The sequence below is a fragment of the Choristoneura fumiferana genome, chromosome 20 (assembly GCF_025370935.1).
Source record: "Choristoneura fumiferana chromosome 20, NRCan_CFum_1, whole genome shotgun sequence".
NCBI lineage: Eukaryota > Metazoa > Arthropoda > Insecta > Lepidoptera > Tortricidae > Choristoneura > Choristoneura fumiferana.
The window spans coordinates 10,193,454-10,199,506 of record NC_133491.1 but is presented as its reverse complement, the minus strand read 5'-3'; the positions used below and the strand labels follow the sequence as shown (position 1 = coordinate 10,199,506).

At 36.9% G+C, this 6,053-nt stretch overlaps 1 long non-coding RNA gene across 1 annotated transcript; it reads left to right on the top strand.

Annotated features, from left to right (window-relative positions):
• Positions 1–9: 9 nt before the first annotated feature.
• On the top strand, positions 10–5,166 carry LOC141438989 (uncharacterized). The gene is made up of 3 exons (XR_012452543.1): positions 10–201; positions 351–544; positions 5,102–5,166. It is a non-coding gene; the product is annotated as an uncharacterized lncRNA (long non-coding RNA).
• The last annotated feature ends 887 nt before the right edge of the window (positions 5,167–6,053 follow it).

The following is a 6,053-nucleotide window of genomic DNA, read 5'->3' as shown; positions in this document are numbered from 1 at the left end:
CATGTTCGCGACAACGATTCTGCCTACATACAAATGTCTCTAATTGAGATAAACTTATTAAATGTAATCTTGTTGCAGTTGTGACGCCGCAATCTGTTTAATGTCTTTGAGATGAAGTAAAACAATTTGAACTAGCGGATAAAATAACTGAGGCTCTCATTTATGTCTCTAGCTAAAAGCGAGCGTGGGAGGGACTTTATGGTGGGCGAAAAGTTTCATGTTCATATTACAACTAGCATTCAAGTATACGTTGCTTTTCAGAGCTAGAAGTCTGTGTTCATTACAGTTGATCTAATAATATACAGTTCTTTAAATAGCTACTACTGTTTGTTTATTTCAGCTTATTTCAGCTTTTGTAGCTTTAACTTTTAACTACGATATGGCTACCTTCAAAAAGCGAGTGTAAATCATCATCATCTCAGCCTACATACGTCCCACTGCTGGGCACAGGCCTCCTCTCAGAATGAGAGGGCTTGGGCCGTAGTTCCCACGCGGGCCCAGTGCGGATTGGGAACTTCACACACACCATTGAATTGCTTCGCAGGTAAGCCGTAAAGCTCGTGGTAAATTTCAAATGTAATTTCGCACATGACTTTCGAAAAACTCAGAGGTGTGAGCCAGGGTTTGAACCCACGATCCTCTGTTTGAGAGGCCATATAGGTCAAACCACTCGGCCGCCACAGCTCCTTTAACCACTCGGCCACCACGGCTCTTCCGAAAATGTTCCACAGTGGGTCACGATTTAGTTGGTTCGAGTTCGAGTGTACCATTTCTTGGAAGGCCGGCAATGCATCTGTAGTTCCGATGATGCTGCGGATGTCTATGGGCGACGGTAATCACTTAACATCAACTTGTCTGTCTACTATTACGTAAAAAAACTAAGTGGCGGCTTATAGCAAATTAAAGCTAGCTAAATCCCCGCAACCTACACGTTTCGCTAAATACCGACATTTTCTACCCGTTAAGCTTTTTCTCAGAAAACAGCTCCTACTCATTTCCCCTTAGGATATGGTTATTTTCCCTGACAACAGATGTTTGACTCCCACGTTATAATGCTTAATCTATTGTATTCTGAGTATTTTCCTGAGAAAGTTAATAAGAAAACCGACAAAAATAATATTTTTCTTTGCGTATTCCTTGGACCTTTGGACATCTTCTGATTGCCGATTGTGACAAAATTAATGACGACAATCTACCAATTATTGAGCTGACAACAAAAATTCTAGCTTATCCTCGTAAATAGTTCCTATTTTCAAATCAGGTGATAAAGATAATCCCTCTGATTATCGTCCTGTGTCCATCCTATCAGCGTTTAGCAAATATTCGAAAAAATAATGCTGACGCAAATGATCTCGCATTTTAATACCCATAAAATCATGCATCCACAGCAGTTCGGATTCACAAAAGGCAGGTCTACTACAGACGCGGGTCATAGTTTAGTTAAATTCATATTGCAAGCTTGGAGGAATCACATGACGCTATAGGTGTATTCTGCGACCTTTCGAAAGCTTTTGATTGTGTGGATCATGATACTTTAATTTGTAAGTTAAATTTTTATGGCATTCGTGGCCTCGCTTTAGAACTCATTAAATCTTACCTCACACAAAGAAAGCAAAGGGATTAACGGAACGGTATCGGAGGAATCTGTGGTCGAAATGGGAGTGCCTCAAGGATCCATTCTTGCCCCATTCCTGTATCTTATTTATGTAAATGACCTTACTTATATGGTAAGCCAAAAGTCGGGTATAGTTATGTTTGCTGACGACACGTCTTTACTGTTCAAGGTTAGTAGAAAAGATACCGACTTCATTGAGCCCAATGAAACCCTGTCCGTGATATCCGCATGGTTTGCTGCCAATAATTGTTACTAAATCCTAAGAAAACTAAATGTATTAAATTCTCGTTGATAAATTCATCTAGCTCGAATTCAGTTTCTAATATAAAGTTAAATGGTCAAACTATTGAATTTGTAAAATCAACAGTATTTTTAGGAATAACGCTCGATTCTAAACTACAGTGGGGACCTCACGTCACAGCAATCGCGGGTAGATTGAGCTCTGCTGCTTTTGCAGTTTGGAAAATACGGCAGCTAACCGATGTGGCGACGGCACGGTTGGTGTATTTGCTTACTTTAATAGCATTATTTCGTACGGCCTTATTTTATGGGGATCTGCTGCAGACATTGAGTCAATTTTTATCTTACAAAAGAGAGCAATTAGAGCAATTTATAATTTGAAGACGCGTGAATCTTTAAGATCTTTTTTTAAGGAAACAGATATCCTAACCCTGCCGTCGCTTTATATTTTTGAAATAATCATGTATGTTAGGAAGAACATATGTGATTTTCCCACTAACGTCGATAAGCCAAAGGCTACTAGAAACACAGGGAAGCTTAAAGTTCCATCTAACAGACTGGCTAAAACCAAAAAGTCTTTTCTGGGAAATTGCATACGTTTTTATAATAAAATTCCAAAAAATATTACAAATGAAACGGATACAAAATTCAGATCTATTGTCAAGAAGACATTAATATCAAAGGCGTATTATAAAGTTAATGATTATATCATGGACAGGGATATTTGGAAATAATTCCGATCCGCATTAGCGATCCCTTCAAATAGCGAACCTACTGTGTTAAAATAAAGTTGTGTTAAATACTTGTGATGTATACATATCATTTAATAATATTGTAAATCTGTTTTAAAAAAAAATATATATACCTCGTTGAGTTTCTTGCCGGATTCTTCTCAGCAGAGGTTTTTCCGAACCGGTGGTAGTTTTTTTTTTTGACATTCATAAGTGCTTGTTATAGCCTAAATTGAATAAAGATATTTTGACTTTGACTTTGACTTTGACTTTGAAAGCCCAACGTCCTTTTAAGATAAACATCGAAACAAATGTCAGCTTTTCTTGACTGAAATTAAGTTATAAATTCTAATGATCAAATCCTAACGTGGGTCTAACGAAGTTAAAGCAGTGTTAATATACCAAACTTTCGACTTAATATTGCAGTTAACGTTTAACTTTATACAAACAGTGCCACTACCATGAGCTTACAGTGACCGTATTCGATAGCGATGGCGTAAATTATTTGTAGAGGCGTTGTACTCCATACAAATAATTTACGCCGTCGCTATCGAGTACGGTCACTGTAAACTCAGTTGCCTGGAAGAGATCGCTCTTAAGCGATAAGGCCGCCTATTGCTCACCTTGTATTTTTTTCTCTATGTATCTGTTTTCTGTATCGCTTACTATGTCTGGTGTACAATAAAGAGTCTTTGTATTGTATTGTATTGTATAAACTCATGGTAGTGGTACAGGAACATCAAATGCAATCTCATATGCATATGCAATGCATATCTTTGTACTGATTATTAATGCGTCCCACACAACGGGTACCCAACTTACGGTTTTTCCAACACAACTTCGCTGTTGCTTTAAGGACCTGGGGGGCTACTGTGAAATTTAAAAAACCGAAGTTCATATCGTACCGCCTCTCCCACTCTCGTATTAAATAATATAAGTGTCAGCGGGATGGCAGAACGAAGAAATGTAATCCTTTACTATCTATTTAACTATTCTAAAAACACATAAAACAAAAAAAAGCTTGCTCCTTAGCAAGGGTACTTGCTTATGATGCTGGCAGCGTCCCTTTTTGAATAGCTAAGCTAATTCTTTGCGCGAGCAAATTGCTAGCTCTTCAGTCGCCTCCTGTGACGTAACAGGTACTTTACAAATATTCTTCAAATTACTTTCTTATCTTCGTCAGTGCACGACACAAGCTGAAACACCATATTAGTGTAGTTGTATGTGCTACAGTGTATTTAAAATAAAAGTAAAAATCGTTGCCGAAAAGTCGTCAACAGTACTTTAATAACTTTCACTTGCCAACACAGTCTAATGAACGATCAATTAACATTAAAAACAAAGTAGCTACATACTTTAATAAAAGTCATTCATCTCATTCGGCGAGTCGAGAATCGAACCCGTTCACCTCGCGCCGACATTGGTAGGTCATGCACCCGTTTCCGGCCTAGTTCCGCGAAGACTCAAACACTTCCTGTTGTGCTTGTTTTGTATAGAACAGGCTTCTGCCCGCGGTGTTATTCTTGTGGCGCGTTTGGTTTTTGTTTTAGGAGATCAATTATCTCATGTGACTTCCTGTTTTCGTAAAAATACCCGCTTATTCATAGGAAATTGTAAACTTGTAAGCAAAACTATACTACTCGATACTACTTTATACTATTCGATGTTTTTTAATTATTATTTCTTTCTAACGTGTTTTTTCTGTGTATCGAATATGTGTAAATAAATCTCTCTCTCTCTCTCTCTCTCTCTTTCTCTCTCTTTCTCTCTCTCTCTCTCTCTAAATGTACCTACATTCAAATAACACTTTTACGAAACAAAGGGGAACTTTTTTAAACTAACCTAATTTATAGAGTTCTATGCAATCGTCTTAAAATAAATTTTGAATAGTTCACAGTTTCAGAATAAAATACAATCAGCCAAATGAAACATTTGTGAAACGAACCATTTGTAAAAAAAGACAAATGATTCATTTCACTTTAGAAAGGATATTACATTCGTTTCACAAAAGATACTGTCACGTTGGTAATCCATACATGAGCCAAAAGATCATCGCGGATTTGATTATGAAAACGTTCCACCCTGGTTGATACATGATGTAGTTTTTTTTGACCGCATATATAATAAACACTGTATATGAGATACATCAACGGATGTAATTGATTGATTCCGCCGTTTCTTGTGAAGGCCCATATCATTATGGTCATTGATCAATTAACTGTAAATAAATTATAACAACCGCAATTAAAATGCGACAAATTAATGCTAACATTACCTCAACGTTTCGACCACATTGCAGTGGCAGTGGTTTAGAGTAGACTCACCACAGCTGTTACAATGTGGTCGAAACGTCGAGGTTATTTTCGATATAGGTACAGGATAGGATCGGGATACAAAACCGGAATTTCAACCGGCAGTGTAAAAGGCTCGAAATTTGATGCTGGTGTTCTTATGCAACGTTAATGAAATAATAACCACGCAAAAATTCCCATGGGAATCCCATGGGAATTTTCAGGAATTCCCATGGGAATTTTTGCGAAATCTCGGAATCCTAATGGTTTTTTGCATTTGAATCCGCAAGTAATAGTGAGTAATTTAATTTAATAACAAGGAAGAGTATCGTATACAGGATGTAATCGTTAAGTGTAGCTAGGCGATTATTCCGTAAGTATAAGAAAAATCAGAAAAGTATAAACTGATATCGAAAGTACGTTACCCAATGAGTAAAATCAAATTAATAACTTTTAAATTTTGTTTTAATAAACTTAAATACATTTTTTTTGTCAACATTTCTTAGTATTTAGTTTTAGTAAAGTTATTTTTAATAAAAGTTTAAAGTTTTCTGGCATCTGTTACCTATATTTACAGAATAATCGCCTGGCTACACTTAACAATTACACCCTGTATGTGATATATAAAGCTTGTGATGTACCATTATTTTGTTGGCTACTGTATTCCTTTAGCAGGTTTTACATAATAGCCGAGTGAGCCGGGCTTTGTTGGCGACATTGAACCGAAACTGGGGCAGCCCACTCGATAACCTACCTACCTATCTGCCAGTTCCCTACAATCCAATCTAACTACTGAATATAAACAACAGGTTTTGATTACAGCCGACAATATAACACGTTTTATAGTAGCGATACCTGAGCATTTATGTGACCAAATCAACACGCTTTGAATTTCTTTATTAAATTTGTCGGTTTTCGACAGTGGATTTACGTAATAACATTTTGTCCGCGAATCCGTCTGCGAAGAATTCATTTATCGCTTTCCCGCAGAGACTATGAGTTTTTCCGGGATAAAATTGTCTGTTCTTCCCAGTGTCTCAAACTATCTACATTTCTTTCATCGAAATCGGTTCTGTGGTTTTGGCGTGAAGATTTAACAGACAGATAGAGAAACAGACAGAGCTATAACATATATAATAGCATACCAATTAATGTTAATAATAATGTTTTAGCATT